Source organism: Gorilla gorilla, chromosome 23 (genome assembly GCF_029281585.2).
Source record: "Gorilla gorilla gorilla isolate KB3781 chromosome 23, NHGRI_mGorGor1-v2.1_pri, whole genome shotgun sequence".
NCBI classification, from domain to species: domain Eukaryota; kingdom Metazoa; phylum Chordata; class Mammalia; order Primates; family Hominidae; genus Gorilla; species Gorilla gorilla.
In genome coordinates, this window is record NC_086018.1 from 33,156,033 (window position 1) to 33,178,953 (window position 22,921).

At 46.2% G+C, this 22,921-nt stretch overlaps 1 long non-coding RNA gene and 1 pseudogene across 1 annotated transcript in view; one reads left to right on the top strand and one right to left on the bottom strand.

Annotated features, from left to right (window-relative positions):
* Window positions 1–22,921, bottom strand: part of LOC109024555 (uncharacterized) — a 75,793-nt gene that overhangs the window by 31,264 nt on the left and 21,608 nt on the right. Inside the window, exons 2-3 of the long non-coding RNA XR_002004047.4 lie at window positions 20,724–20,845; window positions 19,817–19,987 (exon numbers count right to left, since the gene is read on the bottom strand). This is a non-coding gene — a long non-coding RNA (uncharacterized lncRNA). The remainder of the gene's footprint in view (window positions 1–19,816; window positions 19,988–20,723; window positions 20,846–22,921) is intronic.
* Window positions 12,543–13,674, top strand: LOC101125352 (protein BEX3-like; annotated as a pseudogene).

Genomic DNA, 22,921 nt, shown 5'->3' on the forward strand with positions numbered 1-22,921 from the left:
CAAACCCCATACGGAATAAGGCAGAACCCAACTCCCACAGAGTGGGGAAAAAAAGAACCCAGGAAGCCAGTAAATAGAGGTGAAGTTTGTGCTAAGCTTTGAAGTATGAGGAGGAGTTCTCTCTCTCCCTCTTGTTCTCCATAAAAGTCTATCACTAAGCAATGCTCAGTGAATGTATGCTGACCACACGAGCAGAGAAATAGGATTAGTGACATGGCTCTGATGAGTGGAGGAACACCAGGGCTCTTCGTCTCGAGTCAAATTAGATAAAACGACATGGACACACATGGAGTGGTTTGTTTTTTTTTTTCTTTTCTGAGATAGAGTCTCGCTGTGTTGCCCAGGCTGGAGTGCAGTGGCATGATCTCAGCTCACTGCAAGCTCCGCCTCCTGGGTTCATGCCATTCTCCCGCCTCAGCCTCCCGAGTAGCTGGGACTACAGGTGCCCACCACCACGCCTGGCTAATTTTTTTCTATTTTCAGTAGAGACGGGGTTTCACCATGTTAACCAGGGTGGTCTCGATCTCCTGACGTGATCCGCCTGCCTCGGCCTCCCAAAGTGCTGGGATTACAGGTGTGAGCCACCACGCCCGGCCTACACATGGAGTGGTTTCAAGGAGCAGAGAGTTTGATAGGCAAGAAAGAAAGGAGGAGCCAGAAGGAAGCAGCTCCCCTGTACAGAGATGGGGGGGCTCCAAAGCCGAGAAATGAGACCCCAAGTGCAGCAGAAATCAGCCAGGTATATGAAGAGGCTGGAGAAGATGGTGTCTGATTTGCATAGGCCTCAGTGGAGTGGTTTGACCAGGCGTGTCATTCATGTAGCCCTCGAAAAAACTGGCCCTCCCACCCTGCCCTTTTAATATGCAAATGCAGGGTGCCATGATGTTCTACACACATGGGGATATATGGGGGCGGCCATGTTGCCAGGCACATGTAGGGGCAAGGGCAAGAGGACAACAGTGGGAATCGCCATGTTGGGTGGACCCACTTTCTAATGGCCTTCATTTGCATATCAAAGGTTGCCGGTGGGCTCTAAGAGCTGGGGCTTTCCTGCTAGACAAGAAATGTTTCTGGAGCTGCTTTAAGAGAGGAAAACTTTCCAAGGACCCCTTTTCCTATCTGCCTAAAATAATTTCTTAATAACTCATACCACATTAGGATGCACGTCTAGTTGATGAAGGGAGGGGAGACACAGGTGAGGGACAGGCAGGCAGCTGCAGGAAGAAGAAAAAGAGACTTGCCCCAGAGGTGTGAGTCCTCCCCAAGCTGACATCTGTTCTGATCTGAAAGTTAATTATGATATTTGGACGTTTTATTTTCGATCCTACTTAATAATTACAACAGAACCCAAAGTGTGAGATAACACTGAATCATTTAATGGGATTTAATTATTCTCCCAACTCTCAGGAATTAAGGGACTTCAGAGGAAACGCATGTTTTCACATAACAAAGCATGTGTTCCCCTCCTAATTCCTCCAATCTCTCAAGGCAGAAGGCAAAGGGCCAAGATGGCAGCACATGTAGCACAGTGGCTACAGGTATCCTATCTGTGCAAAGGGTCTAGGTGTTCCACTGGGTTTGGAGTATTCCCAGCAGTCAGGGTGGTAGATGTGTTCATTCAGCCATTCATTCACTCAACAGAAATTCATGGAGTGCCTACTGCTATGTGCCAGGCATTGCTCGTTCTAGGCCTTAGGGAGACAAGGTGGGCAAGGCAGACAAAATCCCCCCTCAAATGCCGATTACACTCTAGTCATGGAGACTAGACTAACAAACAAGTGGAATATTGGACAATGAGAAGTGCTATGCAGAGGATTTCAATAAGGTGTTGTGTCGAGAGGGGCTGGCTAGATGGCCACTTCAGACCACATGGCCCAAGACAGGCTCCTTTGGGAGGTGACAGGTAAATGGAGGTCTGAATGAAAAGAAAGAGCCAGCGCTCCTAAAGCAAGCTAGGGGCAGCAAATGCAATGATCCTAAGGTGGGAATGAGGGACAGAGAGTAAGAGGGGGTGGGATGAGTGAGGGGTGAGCAGGACCCCCTGCATAGGAGCAGGCAGCTGAAGAGCCTTGCAGCTCAGATAAGGAATTGGGTTTAATTTTAAGGGAAAAGGGAAACTGCTGGAGAGTTTTAAGGGGTGGGTGGAGTCATACACTGATTTTTTACTTTAAAATATCACTCTGGGCCAGGCGCGGTGGCTCACACCTGTGATCTCAGCACTTTGGGAGGCCGAGGCGGGCAAATCACGAGGTCAAGAGATCGAGACCATCCTGGCCAACATGGTGAAACCCCGTCTCTACTAAAAATACAAAAATTAGCTGGGCATGGTGACACGTGCCTGTAGTCCCAGCTACACAGGAGGCTGAGGCAGGAGAATCGCTTGAACCCGGGAGGCAGAGGTTGCAGTGAGCCAAGATAGTGCCACTGCACTCCAGCCTGGCAACAGAATGAGACTCCACCTCAAAAAAAAAAAAAAAAAATCACTCTGGCTACAGCGTCAAGAGTGGGACAGAAGCTGGAGCTGGGAAAACAGAGGAGACCTCTGCAGCTGAGACGATGTTGGTGTCAACAGCTATCTACCCTGCTGCAAAAAAATTACCCTTTATCTCCTTGTAATGGCCAAATCCCCAGTCGCCCCTCATTTTTTACAGTACTCTGCAGCTTAGAAGGTGCTTTGGTTTATAACGACATTTGATTTTGATGCTTATAATAAACCGGAGAGACAGATACTATCATCCCCGTCTCAAGGGCTCAGAGAGATTGAGTGACCTGTCCCAAGAAATGCAGCCAGTGAGTGGCAGAGCCAGAGACTGGAAGAATATCAGTCCCTGATCTGAGAGACAGCTAAAAAATAGAAAAAGCTTTGGGAGACAGTGTGATGTCTAGACCTGCACTGCCCAGTAGCAAGTTTTCTGGACAAAAGGAGAGAACTTTTACAGCCTCAGATCTTTGTGCCTACACTTTTTAAAGAAGTCCCCAGTACAAACTAGACACTGAATCTAACAAGGTGCTCCATGCTCAAGACATTTCTGGAGCCAAGGTGCAGAGGCAGAATGGACACAGGCTTTGTAGTCAAAGATCCTCAAAGAGGATTCCAAGTCAGTCACCTCCCACCTGGACCCTCTGTCTCCTCAACGACAAGGTAAGTTAACCTGGCTTTGAGGATGTCTACAGGGCCTGAGGCACCTTCTTTGAATCTTCTCTGTTGGGGACATCTTTATCCTTAAGATTACTTTGAATTTTTTTAAAACATTCCAGAGCCGCTAGGAGTAAGGGAATACGTGGGTGAGGATAGAGGGGATGCTATTTGAAATCCAAAACATTTGTGCCATTTGCAACTCAAAGCCTGGCTGGCTGAGCCGCTCCTGGCTCCTCGCGCCTCTTCTTCGTGGGCATCCCACTGCTCCAGCCATTTTGTCCTCGGCCCAGGCAATACCCCCACCTAGTGGCTACTTTCTCCTCTCTCTCCAGGACTGGCGAAGAGTCAGGTTGACAATGAGACTTCTTATCGGGCAAACAAATCACCTGGGGGTCTTGTTAAAAAGCTGATGGGGATGGGGCCTGAGATTCTGCATTTCCAAGGAGCTCCCAGCAAATCCTGCTACTGTATATCCTCAGACCCCACTTTGAGGGGTGAGGAAAATGGAATTTCTGAGCTGTGCTGACCAGTTGCCAATTTGCAAGGGCTCATCTACGCTGCTTTTGTGTGGTCAGTGGTTCCAGTGTGCCCAGCTTCCCCTTGATCTAACCCAAAGAAAGAGTCAGAATGGGTAAAACATGAGGAAAAGCTTTCAGTATTACCAAAAAATTGCATATAGGAACAGTATCTGCACAAGCTACTAGACACAGGGCCAGGTACTCAGGATGCAAAGGACAAGGTGCTCCAGGTGGTTGGTGGTCGTGGAGAACCGTGAAAGTTGATTCCTGCAACGCTTAAGAACAGCGACTATTTCCAGAAAACCCAGTAGGAGGCAGTAGAGGGATGGTGGGGCAGAACAAGCTCTGGGGTCAGCATTCAAAGACAAAAATTCTCATCCTGGTTGTGCCATTACTGGGTTGCATGACCTCAGGTAAATGAATCCTCCTCTCTGGTCCTCAATTGTTAATAAATAAATAAATAAATAAACAGGGAGGAGGGGTTGGGGTGCTGGCTGACATTATCTCCAAGGCATTTTCCAGTAATAAGATTTCAAAATTCTCAAGAGGCAGGCTGCGGACATAGTGGTTAGGCACACAGACAGCTGGACTGCCTGGGTTTGCAGCTGGTCTCTACCACTCGCTAGCTCTGTGACCTTGGCCAAGTTACTTAACCTCTCTGTGCCTCAGTTTCCTGATCTGTTAAAAAGAAGAAGAGTCCCTACTTTATAAGGCTCTTAGAAAGACTACGTGAATTGATGTGTAAAATATGTAAAACACTACCTGGTCCTCCTAAGTATATAATGTGAGGTGCTCTTAAGTCCTCATCAGTCCTTTAAAAACCTCATTAAGCCATGCCGACTGAGAGGAATTCTAAAATGGTGACATGACGATTCTAGATTTTGGAATACTTTGAAAGCGAGGTAGTTTTAAAGTGCCCAGCATACATACTTTCCTTGTCCCATTTTTCTGGCAACAGAGCGGCTTTTCAGGAAAATCCCATCCATCCATGCCAGCCTCAACAATACCCTACACACACACACACACACACACACACACACACACACACACACACACACACACACACACACACACACACACACACACCACACTCTTCAAGGAATAGCCGTGTGACCAAGGTTTGGCCAATCAGAGCTCTCTGTACCCCAGGTTCGGTGATTGGTTCAGGAGTGGGCACATGACCCAGCCCAGGCCAATCAAAGCAATCTCTGGGGCTTTTGCTAAAAACACTAGAAAACGGAGATATTCTTTTCTCTTTTCTCTGGGATCAGTAACTATGCAAAACATATCATTGTGGAGCTACCTGGTCATCCTAGCTGCTACAGGAAGAGTGCCTGCCTGAGAATGGGATCAATACAGAAGAAAGATTAGCCAAAGGGTGGAAAGAGACGGAGTTCCGAGGGCATGATTTGACTTCCTGGATCCAGGCACACCAGACTCCAGACACCCAAACTTCTGAGTTATACAGCCCAGTCATTTCTTTTTTATTTATTGAGCTGGGTTTCTCTCACCTGAAACTTAACTAAAGAGTCCTAAGGTAGGTATTATGGAATGTCTGATCCAAACAAGGTTACACAGATGGCAGAACTTGATTGAACCTAGTGTATGCAGCTTTAAAGGCCATGCTTTCTACATTAATCCACATTGCCTTCTGTGAACCACCCACTCCCCTCCCTTAGGAGGAATTACTCACTTGAAAACAATGACGTTGGATGTTGATTGGTGGTCCACAAAGGGTGGTTCCTGGTTCTGCAACAGCAGCATTGCCTGGAAACTTGTTAGCAGTGCAAATACCAGGCCCCAGCCCAGATCTACGGGGTCAGAAGCACTGAGGGTGGGGTCCGTAAGTCTTTTTAACAAGCACTCCAGGGCATTCTGATGTACACTCAAGAATGAGCACCTCTGCCAGAAATGAACAAATCAACTTCATTTTGGTTTAATTATTTTCTGGGCACCGTTTGCCAGAGCTGGGGGAGTAGAGATAAGCCAGATGAGGCTCTTGACCTCAAGGACTCCGAGTCTGGTGATGATAGCCAGATCAGCACTCCACATCCAGCCAGCCATCTCTTAGTTGGGGGCATTTGCAACTAGCATCCATATTTTCCTGGCAATGCCAAACTTTCAAACCTTCAGCCCTTCATACTCATATCCTCTGCCTCCACTTTCTCATCTGAAAGGCTCCTCCTCATGCTTCAATACCCAGGCCCTCCCTGAGGCCTCCCAGCAGAATTAATTGCCCCTCACCTGAGAAGGGTCCTGCAGCAGGGCCTTCCATCCTTGCTCAGGACGTAATCACATTGCAATCACATTGCATTAGCAGTGCTTGTTGAAAAAGTAGTGTCTCCAACCCAGCTGTAAGTAATTTTAAGGTGAGAACTCTGTTCCCTTCATCTTCTATCCAGAGCCCAGCACAGGGCCTGGCACACAGTAGAAGCTAATAAATGCTTGATAAATGAATTAATACTTAAAGGCAGCTCTGAAGAATAGCAAAGGCTCATGTGCACAGCCTGAGAGAGTACAGAGTTGACCTGAGTGGGGACCCAGATCCAGCAGCATCAGCACCCACGCACCCAGGAGCCTGTCAGCAAGGCACAGTTCAGGACCCACCCCAGACTTACTGAATCAGAGGCCGCTTTCACACAAGATGGCCAAGGGACCTCTTTGCATTTTAAAGTTTGAGAAATTCTGCCAAGGGCAAACTTACCCTTCTGCATTCATAATTGAAGGGATTATAAACAAAGTTGATGTCATCCACACAGAACACCTATAGAGGCTCTGTCAGTTGAAGCCATTTTCTTCTCCCCTTGGGAGAACTCCCAACTTGACATGTTCTGGAAAACTGAGGGGCCCAGGGAGAGCCCTTTATTTTCTCTTACCCAGGACATAGCTGGTGGGTAGCATTCTGAGAAGACGGCAGACAGCACTTCCTCCCTCAGCCGAACCCTTGGCATTGCAAAGGCTTCCAAGAAAGATACAGAGAGTTTAGTTCTGGTCGAAAAGTCCCCACTTATCTAAGAATGCAATCAATAATGGCAAGGGGAAATCAATGGGGCCAGGAGATCTATCTCTCTGTGTATTTATGGAGCGTGGATCCCTGGTTGGCAGGAGGCTTCGGCAGACCGGATGGAGCCTGTGCCTGCTTCCCGGAGATCCTGATTCCCTTTCCAAGAATTATGGAGTGTCCTTTGTCTCTGCTCGATAACACCCTGGAGTTACAGAGCCATTTAGAAATGAATTGGCTCATTTTTCTCCCTTCCCCTTGCTTATAGTGACAGGTCACCCTGGCCAGAGTTATTAAAGGGACAGATAGGACACTGTGCACATTCCATCTGGCCCGCGTCTGGATCCACCAGCCTTCCTGTCAGCGGCAGGCCCCAAAGCTCTAACTCCTTGTCAAAGAAATAACATTCCAGGAAAAAAAAAAAAAAACAGGTAAAAAACTTGAGGCAAGGGTATTTTATTTTATTCCAAGTACTTTTTCCGTTTTTTTCCATAGAAGTTCCAATTATCCCTCACCTCTAAATATGCCATTGCTAAAAGTTTCATGAACAAACTGAATGCATGGTTTATTTTTCCCAAAGTTAGCAAAACCATCTCCTAAAATTAAATTTACCTCCAGAGGAGTATTTAGACAAGTCACTTAACCTCTCTGGTCTCAGTTTCCCCATCTATGAGGATGACAATCCCAGCTGCTAAAGTCACTTCAAGGAAAGTGCTTCATACGGTGCGTGAAGCCTAGGAGATACTCAATAGTTATTCATTCATATTTATCTACAAAGTATTATTATTAGAATATTAATTGCCATTTCCTGAGCTCTTACATATCTCAGGCTCTGTATGAAGTTGTCAGAACTTTTCACAGGCAGTGGCTTGAGCAGAGGTTGAAGCTTTGGCCCTGCCATTTACTAGCTGGGGATGGGGTGTTGGGCCATCATGGGAAAATCAACATCCCTCTAGGCTTGGACCCAGGGTGCCTGCAAGGTGGGGGTGGAGATCCTGCATGAAGCCGCACTGAGATGAGGGTGCCTAAAGTAGCCTCAGCTCCACTCTGTGCAGCAACAGTTCTATGAAGCCCTCCAGAGGGATCTGAGCTCCTCCTGGAAGCCTCTGCTAAGGATTCTGAGGTGATGTTGTGTATCTCAGCCCCTGGGGATGGAGCTTTTGGGGTAGTTGGTAATACTAATAAATTCAGAGCTATATTTAGTTCTGGTCTTTAATGTTCTCTACAGCTCTCTACAGCTCACATGACTGTCTCCCTGTCCATGGCTGTGTTACAGATCACTAGAAGGCAGCTTTTCCAAACTTATCAAATGGGTCATGTCCAGCTCATCTCTGTAAGAATGGAAAGCCTCCTAAGAATGTGCTCTATGACCTTCCACTCACCCCTAGATTAGGATATGTGGGATGCCCATAAGCCCCCAAATCCAAAATACTCTACTCTCGCAGAGTAAAAACCAAACAAACAAAAAAAAAACAAAAAACACCAGCCGGGCGCAGTGGCTCACACCTGTAATCCCAGCACTTTGGGAGGCTGAGGCAGGTGGATCACGAGGTCAGGAGTTCGAGACCAGCCTGGCCAATATGGTGAAACCCCGTCTCTACTAAGGATACAAAAATTAGCTGGGCGTGGTGGTGCACACCTGTAGTCCCAGCTACTCGGGAGGCTGAAGCAGGAGAATCACTTTCACCCGGGAGGTGGAGGTTGGAGTAAGCCGAGATTGCGTCATTGCACTCCAGCCTGGGCGACAGGGCGAGACTGTCTCAAAAAAAAAAAAAAAAAAAAAAAAAAAAAAAAAAAAAAACAAAAAAAACAACACCTATATTCTGTAGCAGACTGGCTAACCGATTCTGTAACAGAACAATTCTTCCTCCTTCCGAGTATCCATATCCTTTGCCAGGTAACTGCCCCACACCCTTGACTCTGGGCTCAGTGACGGGGCTGTGTCCAGAAGCATGAGAACGCACCTGCTCATTTTGTTCTCACGCTTCCATTTGCTGTCATGAGAAGGACATGCCTGAGACAGTCCGCCATTTATGACAGCATAGATTTTTCTATTTATTACAACCACTTCCTGGCAGATGGCAACAAAGTTTCTAATTTTCTCAAAGGTGGGCTAGCAGAGGTCCCAATACCAATACCATTCTTCCCCACACCCCAGTATTGACTTCACTTCCTGTGTACTTCTCAAAGCAGTCCCCCTTCTCTGCTTGCATGGTTTGTCTTTTTAATCCCTGTCTAGCAGCAAGGTTTGTGCTTTCGTTTTTTTCTTTTTCTTTTTTTGAGATGAATCTCACTCTATCACCCAGGCTGGAATGCAATGGCGCGATCTTGGCTCACTACAACCTCCGCTTCCCAGGTTCAAGCGATTCTCCTGCCTCAGCCTACTGAGTAGCTGGGATTATAGGCACGTGCCACCATGCTTGGCTGTTTTTCGTATTTTTAGTTGAGACAGGGTTTCACCAAGTTGGCCAGGCTGGTCTCAAACTCCTGACCTCAAGTGATCCGCCTGCCTCAGTCTCCCAAAGTGCTGGGATTACAGGTGTGAAAAACTGCACCCAGTGCTTTGTGCTTTATAAATATGTTCTGAATGAATGAAGGAAGCATCAGCAATAGAGACATTAGCAGAAAATAGTAAGATAAGAATATGAGAAAATATTAAATATGTTTTTGTTGTTGTTGTTTTAGAAAGTGTCTCACTCTGTCACCCAGGCTGGAGTGCGGTGGCACGATCTTGGTTCACTGAAACCTCCACCTCCCAGGTTCAAGCGATTCTCATGCCTCACCTTCCCAAATAGCCGGGATTACAAGCACGCGCCACCATACCAGGGTAATTTTTTGTTTTTGTTTTTGAGACGGAGTTTCGCTCTCTTGCCCAGGCTGGAGTGCAGTGGCGCAATCTCAGCTCACTGCAACCTCCACCTCCTGGGTTCAAGCGATTTTCCTGCCTCAGTCTCCCGAGTAGCTGGGACTACAGGCGCGTGCCACCACGCCCAGCTAATTTTGTATATTTTTAGTAGACATAGGGTTTCACCATGTTGGCCAGGCTGGTCTCAAATTCCTGACCTCAAGTGATCCGCCCACCTTGCCCTCCCAAAGTGCTAGGATTACAGGCATGAGCCACCGCACCTGGCCGAAATATGTTTTTAAATTTGGGACTGCCTGTCCATGAGAAAGGTAGGGAGAAGAGAATTCACATGGCATCCCAAGGCAGTAGCAAGGGGAGAGGAGAGAGAACTAGAAAGAAGACTTACACCTTTGGATAAGGAGCTGCAAGTGGGAGAGTTAAGGGGAGCCTCCAGGGGAAGTGCTGCAAAGAGAATTCTTGGCTGTGCAGGGGCCTGCAGGAGGGCCTTGGATCGGGGTCCTGTGGGGCGAGGGTGGGCTGGGTGGAAAGGCGGGTAAGCAGGCCTGACCCTGAGGCCAGGGCAGGTAAAGTACGGTTGCTGCTCCTCTGCCTGCATTGCCAGAGAGCTGCATGGTTAAGATGCAACATTCAGCACTGTCAGGAAGCTGGGCTCCAAAGACTCCAAGAGCCCTTTCCTTCCCCTACACCTTCTACTCCTGCAGGGTTAAAGAGCGGGCCATTCTCCCTCCTAAGCCTCCATGGATGGGGGACTAAGTGGAGTTGCCTAGGCCTTGCCTTTTCTGAAACAAGAGCATCATAAAGTTTCTACAGCCATCCCTGTCCCTGACTGCCCATAGCCCTCATCCTGGGCCATCTCCAGTCCCATTCTGTGCCCACGTTGTGCCCAGCTCCTGACTCTCCCAGGTCCAGGGAGGACAGTGCTGTCTCCATTTCTGCTTTGGTGGAGCTGTAACCACAACATGCCATGCTGCTAAGAACATGTTTCTATGGGGCTGTTTCCACGTGTGCCATCTCCTTAGTCTACTGCCTTCTCCAGGATAGAACTCTCTATTTCCCCAGTCCTCACTTAGTGAAGTATGGCTTCGTCACCAAGCATCTGTGAGATCCTACATGACTCCTATGCCTTCTCTGGCCTTTTTTCCCCCACATTGAAATTACCAGATCTGGACCGGGTGATGGACAATGTCCAGGATCTGTTTCCCTTCCAAGAGCTGTGAGTCCATTAGAAAGATTCCTACAGCCCAGAATTTTCAAAGGGGGTGGGAGAAGGAAGGAAAGATTCTCCTTTCTCTGCTGAACCACTAAAGGATCATTAAGCACTCAAAAGTCTAAGGCAACACAAAAAATGCTTAATAATTGCCAGGGATTATTTATGAGGAATGGAAGAGAGGAAAGAAATAGGGAGATTAATGATCTCAAGCTGGCAAAGTGGTTTTGCTCCCAGAGGACCAAGAAAGATGCTTAAAATTCAACTCCTTTTGAAGACAAAATGAAGGATTCAGCGAGCCAGGGGTTGCAGGTCGGGGGCTAACTCTACGGAGAAGGATGTGGGCCATTCCCAAAGGAAACTGGCAGGGTTGGGGGTTAACCTGAATGACACCAGCTCCCTGCCCCTATTTGAAAAGAAGCTTTGAACAAAGAGAACAGGTTTGCCACAAGTATTACAGAATGAGGATTAATATCATTATATTCAAATATATCATACAAATAGGGAAGAAGAAAAAACATTAACCCCAGTAGATAAATGAGCGAAGAACATAAACAGACTGTTCATAAAGGAAAAAATAAGTCACTTTTCTCTTAATAAACAAAATACTGCAAACCCTCACTAACAAAGACATGTACCTTAAAATGACAATTAGACACAAATTTTTACCCATAACATAAACAGAGTTGTTTTCTCTTAAGGAGTGTTCATTAGAACCTGTCAAAAGCTGAGATAATATTGTCTTAGTTTCCTTGGGCTGCAATAGCAAAATACCATCACCTGGGTGGTTGGTAAATAACAGAAATTTATTTGTTATGGTTCTAGAGGCTGGAAATCCAAGATCAAGGTACTAGAAGATTCAGTGATGCTGAGGACCCATTTCCCCATAGACGGTGACTTCTCACTGTGTCCTCACACAGTGGAAAAGGCAAGAGGTCTCCCTCGTGTTTCTTTTATAAGGGCACCGATCTTTTTACAAGAGTCCCACCTCCTAATACCATCACCTTGAGGGTTATGATTTCAACATATAAATTTCGGGAGGACACAAATATTCAGACCACAGCAGATTCACTTGCTGATAAGCGGGTAAATGTGTCCAATTTTCTTTGAAATATGTAACAATAGTCATAAAAAGTTCATATCCTTTGGCCCTGTAATTTCATCCCTAGAAATTTAACCCAAGAAAATAATTAAAGATATGAACACAGTACCTATACAGGAATAGTCATCATAGGATTAATTATAGTAGAGAAATATTGGAAGTAACCCGGTTGTCAAACAAGGAAATGGCTAAGTGAAGGTACGTTCACATAATGAAATACAGGCAGGCGTTAGAAGTCATGTTTTCAAAAAACACTTCAACAGCATGAAGAATTTCTTCTAATATAACGTTGACTGAAAATACAAGCCGGGAAAACTGAATATGTCATAATATCCATAGGTAAAAATGTGTACTTTTGGAATATATAAGCATGGGCATAGAAAAGAAGGTAGAAGGGGCTGGGCGCGGTGGCTCACGCCTGTAATCCCAGCACTTTGGGAGGCTGAGGAGGGCGGATCACAAGGTCAGGAAATCGAGACCATCCTGGCTGGTGGAAACCCCGTCTCCACTAAAAATACAAAAAATTAGCCAGGTGTGGTGGCAGGCACCTGTAGTCCCAGCTACTCAGGAGGCTGAGGGAGGAGAATCACTTGAACCCAGGAGGCGGAGGTTGCAGTGAGCCAAGATCGCGCCACTGCACTCAAGCCTGGTGACAGAGCGAGACTCCATATCAAAAAAAAAAAAAAAAAGTGGAAGGAAATACATCAAAATGCTAACAGTCATCAGGACTCGGGAAAACAGAGCAGAAAAACAACCAGAAAAAAGTCTCATGGTGGCCAACATCCACCAGGAAAACAAAGAAACAGGGACGCCTATTCAGAATAGAGAGGAAGACCACCCTTGGGAGGAGGAAAAGACCGTCTCCTACAGGAAAGACCTCCAGCCTACAGGAAAGAATAAACAGAAACAGGCTCGCCGACTTGCCCCTAATTTTCTTTGTTTCTTTTAAGTTCTGAGATACATGTGCAGAACGTGCAGCTTTGTTACATAGGTATACATGTGCCATGGTGGTTTGCTGCACCTTTCAACCCGTCATCTAGGTTTTGTTGTTGTTGTTGTTGTTGTTGTTTTGTTTGTTTGAGATGGAGTCTCGCTCTGTCGCCCAGGCTGGAGTACAGTGGCACGATCTCAGCTCACTGCAAGCTCTGCCTGCCGGGTTCACGCCATTCTCCTGCCTCAGCCTCCCCAGTAGCTGGGACTACCGGCACTCGCCACCACGCCCGGCTAATTTTGTTTTTGTATTTTTAGTAGAGACGGGGTTTCACCGTGTTAGCCAGAATGGTCTCGATCTCCTGACCTCGTCATCCACCCGCCTCAGACTCCCAAAGTGCTGGGATTACAGGCATAAGCCACCACGTCTGGCCCATCTAGGTTTTAAGCCACGCATGCATTAGATATTTCTCCTAATGATATCCCTCCCCTTTCCCTCCACATCTCTGACAGGCCCCAGTGTGTGATGTTCCCCTCCCTGTGTCCATGTGTTCTCATTGTTCGATTCCCACTTATGGGTGAGAACATGCAGTGGTTGGTTTTCTGTTCCCGTGTTGGTTTGCTGAGAATGATGGTGTCCAGCTTCATCCACGTCCCTGCAAAGGACATGAACTCATTCTTTTTTATTGGTCCCTAATTTTCAATGGGCCATACCCAATAGGCAGGTCAATGATGGGATGAATAGAGGTGGAGATGATATGGAAATGTTCATGGAGGAGATGAGAGGAATCAGGAGAGAATAAGGAGCTACAATTCAGGAATTGTCTGCATATCCTTATGGGAAGCTGTCTAATCCCCATGAACATCATGATGAATTTTGCCAATGCCTGGACTCCTGCCATTTTCCATGAGGTTAATATTGTGATTCCCATTGTTTTCTTTTTCCTTGCATTTTCCTAATACGTCTTTACTCATTTGCTGTGAACCTTATGTTATTTCCATGTGTCAGGTGAGTCTTGTGCTTCCAGCTTCTAGCTTGATGTTTGCAGATGATTGATAAATATCAATAAATAAAGCCTTTGTACCCAGTCTGTTTCTGTCATCAGTAGAACTTTGCTCATTTGCATGGAAAAAATGTAAAGTTAACAGAGCAATTAAAAAGCAGTCTATACATTTATTATTGTCTCATTTTTAAGAATGTATACTTATGGAGGGTGGTTCCAAGATGGCCAAATAGGAACAGCTCCAGTCTACAGCTCCCAGTGTGAGCAATGCAGAAGATGGGTGATTTCTGCATTTCCAACTGAGGCACTAGGTTCATCTCACTGGGGCTTGTCAGACAGCGAGTACAGGACAGTGGGTGCAGCCCACCAAGTGTGAGCCAAAGCAGGGCGAGGCATCACCTCACCTGGGAAGCACAAGGGGTCAGGGAATTCCCTTTCCTAGCCAAGGGAAGCTGTGACAGATGGCACCTGGAAAATCGGGTCACTCCCACCCTAATACTGCGCTTTTCCAATGGTCCTAGCAAACAGCACACCAGGAGATTATATCCCACGCCTGGCTCAGAGGGTCCCATGCCCACAGAGCCTCACTCATTGCTAGCACAGCAGCCTGATATCGAACTGCAAGGCGGCAGCAAGGCTGGGGAGGGGCGCCCGCCATTGCTGAGGCTTGAGTAGGTAAACAAAGTGCCCAGGAAGCTCGAACTGGGTGGAGCCCACCGCAGCTCAAGGAGGCCTGCCTGCCTCTGTAGACTCCACCTCTGGGGGCAGGGCATAGCAAAACAAAAGGCAGCAGAAACCTCTACAGTCTTAAATGTCCCTGTCTGACAACTTTGAAGAGAGTAGTGGTTCTCCCAGCACAGAGTCTGAGATCTGAGAACAGACAGACTGCCTCCCCAAGTGGGTCCGTGACCCTCGAGTAGCCTAACTAGGAGGCACCCCCCAGTAGGGGCAGACTGACACCTCACATGGCCGGGTACCCCTCTGAGACGAAGCTTCCAGAGGAACGATCAGGCAGCAACATTTGCTGTTCAGCAATATTCACTGTTCTGCGGCCTCCGCTGCTGATACCCAGGCAAACAGGGTCTGAAGTGGACCTCCAGCAAACTCCAACAGACCTGCAGCTGAGGGTCCTGACTGTTAGAAGGAAAACTAACAAACAGAAAGGACATCCACACCAAAACCCCATTTGTACGTCACCATCATCAAAGACCAAAGGTAGATAAAACCACAAAGATGGGGAAAAAAACAGAGCAGAATAGCTGAAAATTCTAAAAATCAGAGCGCCTCTCCCCCTCCAAAGGAACGCAGCTCCTCACTAGCAATGGAACAAAGCTGGACGGAGAATGACTTTGTTGAGCTGAGAGAAGAAGGCTTCAGACAATCAAACTTCTCCGAGCTAAAGGAGGAAGTTCGAACCCGTCGCAAAGAAGCTAAAAACCTTGAAAAAAGATTAGATGAATGGCTAACTAGAATAACCAGTGTAGAGAACTCCTTAAATGACCTGATGGAACTGAAAACCATGGCAGGAGAACTATAAGACAAATGCACTACCTTCAGTAGCCAATTCAATCAACTGGAAGAAAGGGTATCAGCGGTGGAAGATCAAATGAATGAAATGAAGTGAGAAGAGAAGTTTAGAGAAAAAAGAGTAAAAAGAAACGAACAAAGCCTCCAAGAAATATGGGACTATGTGAAAAGGCCAAATCTACGTCTGATTGGTGCACCTGAAAGTGACGGGGAGAATGGAACCAAGTTGGAAAACACTCTGCAGGATATTATCCAGGAGAACTTCCCCAACCTAGCAAGGCAGGCCAACATTAAAATTCAGGAAATACAGAGAATGCCACAAAGATACTCCTCGAGAAGAGCAACTCCAAGACACATAATTGTCAGATTCACCAAAGTTGAAATGAAGGAAAAAATGTTAAGGGCAGCCAGAGAGAAAGGTCAGGTTACCCACAAAGGGAAGCCCATCAGACTAACAGCAGATCTCTCAGCAGAAACTCTACAAGCCAGAAGAGAGTGGGGGCCAACATTTGACATTCTTAAAGAAAATAATTTTCAACCCAGAATTTCATATCCAGCCAAATTAAGCTTCATAAGTGAAGGAGAAATAAAATCCTTTAAAGACAAGCAAATGCTGAGAGATTTTGTCACTACCAGGCCTGCCTACAAGAGCTCCTGGAGGAAGCACTAAACATGGAAAGGAACAACTGGTACCAACCACTGAAAATACATGCCAAATTGTAAAGACCATCGAGGCTAGGAAGAAACTGCATCAACTAACGAGCAAAATAACCAACTAACATCACAATGACAGGATCAAATTCACACATAACAATATTAACCTTAAATGTAAATGGGCTAAATGCTCCAATTAAAAGACACAGACTGGCAAACTGGATAAAGTGTCAAGGCCCATCAGTATGCTGTATTCAGGAGACCCATCTCAAGTGCAGAGACACACATAGGTTCAAAATAAAGGGATGGAGGAAGATCTACCAAGCAAATGGAAAACAAAAAAATGTAGGGGTTGCAATCCTAGTCTCTGATAAAACAGACTTTAAACCATCAAAGATCAGAAGAGACAAAGAAGGCCATTACATAATGGTAAAGGGATCAATTTAACAAGAAGAACTAACTATCCTAAATATATATGCACCCAATACAGGAGCACCCAGATTCATAAAGCAAGTCCTTAGAGACCTACAAAGAGACTTAGACTCCCACACAATAATAATGGGAGACTTTAACACCCCACTGTCAACATTAGACAGATCAATGAGACAGAAAGTTAACAAGGATATCCAGGAATTGAACTCAGCTCTGCACCAAGCGAACCTAATAGACATCTACAGAACTCTCCACCCCAAATTAACAGAACATACATTCTTCTCAGCACCACATCGCACTTATTCCAATATTGACCACATAGTTGGAAGTAAAGCACTTCTCAGCAAATGTAAAAGAACAGAAATTATAACAAACTGTCTCTCAGACCACAGTGCAATCAAACTAGAACTCAGGATTAAGAAACTCACTCAAAACCGCTCAACTCATGGAAACTGAACAACCTGCTCCTAAATGACTACTGGGTACATAACGAAATGAAGGCAGAAATAAAGATGTTCTTTGAAACCAATGAGAACAAAGACACAACATACCAGAATCTCTGGGACACATTTAAAGCAGTGTGTAGAGGGAAATTTATAGCACTAAATGCCCACAAGAGAAAGCAGGAAAGATCTAAAATTGACACCATAACATCACAATTAAAAGAACTAGAGAAGCAAGAGCAAACACAGTCAAAAGCTAGCAGAAGGCAAGAAATAACTAAGATCAAAGCAGAACTGAAGGAGATAGAGACACAAAAAAACCCTTCAAAAAATCAATGAATCCAGGAGCTGGTTTTTTGAAAAGATCAACAAAATTGATAGACCGCTAGCAAGACTAATAAAGAAGAAAAGAGAGAAGAATCAAATAGACACAATAAAAAATGATAAAGGGGATATCACCACTGATCCCACAGAAGTCCAAACTACCATCAGAGAATACTATAAACACCTCTACGCAAATAAACTAGAAAATCTAGAAGAAATGGATAAATTCCTGGACACATACACCCTCCCAAGACTAAACCAGAAAGAAGTTGAATCTCTGAATAGACCAATAACAGGCTTTGAAATTGAGGCAATAATTAAGAACCTACCAACCAAAGAAAGTCCAGGACCAGATGGATTCACAGCCGAATTCTACCAGAGGTACAAGCAGGAACTGGTACCATTCCTTCTGAAACTATTCCAATCAATAGAAAAAGAGGGAATCCTCCCTAACTCATTTTATGAGGCCAGCATCATCCTGATACCAAAGCCTGGCAGAGACACAACAAAAAAAGAGAATTTTAGACCAATATCCGTGATGAACATCGATGCAAAAATCCTTAATAAAATATGCAAACTGAATCCAGCAGCACATCAAAAAGCTTATCCACCATGATCAAGTGGGCTTCATCCCTGGGACGCAAGGCTGGTTCAACATATGCAAATCAATAAATGTAATCCAGCATATAAACAGAACCAAAGACAAAAACCACATGATTATCTCAGTAGATGCAGAAAAGGCCTTTGACAAAATTCAACAGCCCTTCATGCTAAAAACTCTCAATAAATTAGGTATTGATGGGATGTATCTCAAAATAATAAGAGCTATTTATGACAGACCCACAGCCAATATCATACTGAATGGGCAAAAACTGGAAGCATTCCCTTTGAAAACTGGCACAAGACAGGGATGCCCTCTCTCACCACTCCTATTCAACATAGCGTTGGAAGTTCTGGCCAGGGCAAACAGGCAGGAGAAAGAAATAAAGGGTATTCAATTGGGAAAAGAGGAAGTCAAATTTTCCCTGTTTGCAGATGACATGATTTTATATTTAGAAAACCCCATCATCTCAGCCCAAAATCTCCTTAAGCTGATAAGCAACTTCAGCAAAGTCTCAGGATACAAAATCAATGTGCAAAAATCACAAGCATTCTTATACACCAATAACAGACAAACAGAGGGAAATTTGAGACCAGCCTGGCCAACATGGCAAAACCGTGTCTCTACTAAAAATACAAAAACTACCGGGGCATGGTGGCACACACCTGTAATTCCAGCTACTTGGGAAGCTGAGGCAGGAGAATCACTTGAACCCAGGAGGCGGAGGTTGCAGTGAGCCAAGATCATGCCACTGCACTCCAGCCTAAGCAACAGAGCGAGACTCCATGTCAAAAAAAAAAAAAAAAAAGCCTTCAGATGAAAGTTGAGATCCTACAGGAACAATTAGGCTGAGATGATATTTCCTTTTAAATTATAATATATAAGCCTTCTGCCCTTTCTGAATAGAACACTGTAAAATATATATATATGTGTGTATATATATGTATATATATGTGTATATATATGTGTATATATATGTATATATGTGTGTGTGTATATATATATATATGTATATATTAGCCATTTATTCCACAAACACAGGGCACACTTGTGTCCAACATTATGGTAGATTTTAAAGATATGGAGATAACTAAGTCAGAGACCCTGACCCCAAAGACTTTGCGATGGGGATTGGGGGAAGTACACTAGTAATTACAGTAGGATACAAATGGCACAACAGAAACATGCTGAAGGCGAGACTAACTCCTCAATGCGTGATGGGAAAGTTTCTTGGTGGGAAGTGGGGAAAGTTATTTGAATGGGTCTTCAAAGATGCATAGAGGTTAGCCAGATAGACAAAGAGAAGGCAGGACATTTCAGGTAGAAGGAATTGCATGTGTGTGGTAGGTAGATTGCCCCCCCCAGCCCACCAAAGACATTCATGTCTTAATCCCCAGAACCTGCGAATATGTCACTTTAAGGTAATGGACTTCTCAGATGTGATTAAGGTTAAGGCAATTAGCCTGGATTTCCCAGGCGGGCCCAATCTAATCACATGAGTCCTTAAACTCAGAGACTCCCCTGGCTGTGGTCAGCGGGAGATGAGACTACATGAGAATGCCAGAGAGCTGGGATATTGCTGGCCTTGTAGATGGAGGGAGGGCTGAGGCATATGGCAGCCCCCTGGAGCTGGGGATGATAAGGAAACTGATTCTTCCCTAGAGCCTCCAAGAAGAAAAGCAGCCCCACCAACACTTTGATTTTCAGCTCAGTGAGACATGCTTCAGACTTCTAACTTACAGAAAGGTAACACCATTTGTGTTTTTTCAAGCCACTAGCCTTGTGGTGATTTGTTACAGCAGCAACGTACACTAATGCACCTGCAAAGGCATGGAGATGCAGACTGAAATCACATTCCTTGGCCCTCTTGGCCCTTATCTCTGGCTTTTTCTGCAGACCAGGTTCAGCAGCACGTCCTCCAGGAAGCCTTCCAAAACTTGCCCGGACTAAGCAAACTCTTCTCTCCCATGTGCCTCCGCACACCTCTCCTACTGAATGACTCACGTATGGAACACAGAGGACAATGGGGGTCTGCATCACAGACTGGTCACATGCTCATGAAACTCACCTCTTCCTCAGCCCACAGCCCATTGGTGTCTCGGTGGGTCCCTGTGCCTCGTTCTCACTGATGGAATCTGAGCAGAAGTGAGGGGTCACTTCCAGGACAGGGCAGTCAAGGGCAAAAGGGGCTCCTGCAGGCTCTTCTTCTTCCCTCTCCTCCTCAGATGCTCTGTGTGAGCTACAGATGGAAGGAATCAAAGCCCTGAGTCAGTACTGGGAAGAGACCTGCCTAATAGGAGCCTCCACAGAGGTCTGCACATAAACAAGGAATCGGCGTTTATTGTCTTAATTCCTTGGATCTGGGCAATTTTATAGCAAGAGAAAGCTAAGCAACTTGGGCCAGGCACGGTGGCTCACATCTGTAATCCTAGCACTTTGGGAGGCTGAGGCGGGCGGATCACTTGAGGTCAGGAGTTCGAGACCAGCCTGGGCAACATGGTGAAACCTCATCTCTACTAAAAATACAAAACACTAGCAGGGCGTGGTGGTGGGCACCTGTAATTCCAGCTACTCGGAAGGCTGAGACAGGAGAATTGCTTGAACCCGGGAGGCAGAGGTTGCAGTGAGCCAAGATCGTGCCACTGCACTCCAGCCTGGGCAACAAGAGTGAAACTCTGTCTCAAAACAAAGACCCTCACCCAAGATGTCTGCTGTTCCCGAGCTGATGCTTTCTGACCTCTGACGCCTGTGGGCTCCCTGCTTCTTTGTAGGTGCCTTGCTCTGCCTGCCACCAACCAGAATGTGAGATTTTGCCCCCTCTTCAGTTTACACACACTTACATAAAATGCTGCTCACAGAAACACATTGTGAAGATTGGCAGGGGATCAGAGGGGTTCCCACTGCAGCAAGGCAAACAACCACAGGGAAGCAGCAGGGCCCCCTCCCACGGGAAATCCCCTGGCCCTTGTCCTCACCTGGTTCCAGCTTTCTTCCATGTTTCTGGTTCCTTTCTCTCCACCCTCCATTCTGTCTCAACTCCTATTCAGCAGGAAAATCAGTATCTCATCCAGGTGGCTACTCGTCTGAAATCCTGCACCTGCAAGATATCAGAGCCACCTTAAGCAGACATTAAGCAGACCAGACTCCTGAACCTACTAAATGACACTTACCTGTGGGATGTGGTGCACACCTGGCATCTGTCTCAGAGACTGGCCAGGCAAAGCCATGTGCTTCTCAACTGACTGCTCATTCCAATCCCCTGGGGAGCTTTCAAACGGCAGATGTCCCTGAAATTCTGATTTAATTGGTGAGAGGCGGGGCCCATCTCATGAGATGACTAGGATGTGAAGTCCAGCACGAGAGCCCCGGCAGAACCTCCACTTTGGGATGTGGGGGCTCAACACTGTGATCTCAGTACTGAAGCTTGAGCCCTACCAAGGCACTTTCCCAAATGAAAACCCTCTGTCCCTTAGGGGAGCCCCCATGCTGGCTGCTAAGTTTCTTTGTTTATCTCTTTACATCTGATTCTGTGCCATTCTCCCTCCCTGGGCTGTGCGCTGTCTGCTCCTGGCTGGGGGCTGGGTCTTATCCTTCTGGATGAAGCAGGTGCTCAGCGAATGTTTGGAGAGGGATGGAGTGGGTGGGAGTGAGGTAGTGGGAGAGGGATGGAACTGCAGGAAGGAAGCCCAGCCCAGAGGATGGAACCAAGGCGTCACTGGCCTGCTTTCAGAGACATTTCCCATTGCAGAAAGGGTCTGGGTCATAACCCAGTTAGACTAGCATTCTGCACCACAGCTGAGTTGGAAATTATGATCCCCTGGCTTTACTGCCAGCCTGCTTCTCCTAGAGCACCATTTCTCAAATGCAGCTCTACTGACATTTTAGGTCAAATAATTCTTCATCAGCCTGGGAGAGATGTCCTGCACATTGCAGGAGGTTTGCAGCATCTCTGGCCCCTACCCACTAGATAACCCAGTTGAAACAACTAAAAATTACTTCAGACATTGCCAAATGCCCCATAGGCAGCAGAATCACCCCAACTGAGAACCACTGTCCTGGAGGTTTAGGTCTTCTCAACTACAGCCCCCACCTCAGCCACGTCGAGCCTCCCATGAGCCCCTCACAGCAGTTTTGAGAACAGAATGAGCTTTATAGGGTAATGTACTTAGCACAGCACTGGCTAAGTACCGTGAAAGAGTTAATACATGTCAGTTACTAGTAGTACAAACTCTGAGAGACAGACTACTTGCATGCATGGGGAAGGAAAACGAGGTTCAGAGTCACAAAGTGACATGCCCAAGGTCACACAGCTGGCATCCAAATTTAGACCTGTTTGACTTCAAAACTTTTGTCCTATTCATCTGAGACACTGTCTCTCTTCATCAGGCAATGGAAAGAGCGCATGTGCTCCCACACCTGTGAGCTGAACCCATAATGCAATCCTCTGGAAAGTCTGCAGACAAGAAGCCCCAGCCAAGGGCTGAAATCCATAAATCCAGCAAGACCCCAGCCCTGAGGTCAGAGTGGGAGTGACAAGGAAGGACTCCCATGACCAGGAGGAGAACTAGGTCTCTTGCCATCTCTGGACCTTTCTGTCTCTGCATTTCCACACATGGGGTGTGTACCTCCCCTTCAATGGTGAGCCCCAAAGGGCAAGGACTATGTCTGTTGGTTTCTCAGAGCCAGGTAGGAATGCAGTCTGAGAAAGAAGAAAGAAGCCTATCATGAAGACACAAAATCAGAGTAACTCTAGCAGCAAAAACGAAATGAAAATGCAGTTTTGTTATTATAAACTCAAGCTACATCAATCCCTCTAATCTGAGGGAAAGATTGGACCAGAAGCCTGGGGCAGGCCTGAACCTTCAGGTCAAGGAGCTGCAGCTGTGTGAGCCAGGAGCAGGTGGAGGCCAGGAAGCAGGGCAGGTCATGGCCCCCCAAAAGTCTTGTTACTGCCCAAGGCCAGGCTCCCAGGTCTCTGATGTCTTCAGAATTCAGGCAGAGTCAGTGGCTGTAGCCACCGCCTGGACACCCCCTGTAGTGCCCCTGAGTACTGTGGTGAAAGGTGACTTCTTTTTCCTTCCTTTTAAGCCCAGGAGGCTAATAATAAAATACTCTCTGAGTCTATAGGAGAAAATGCCTTCTAAATCCATTAAGTTGCTAATGCGTGCATTTG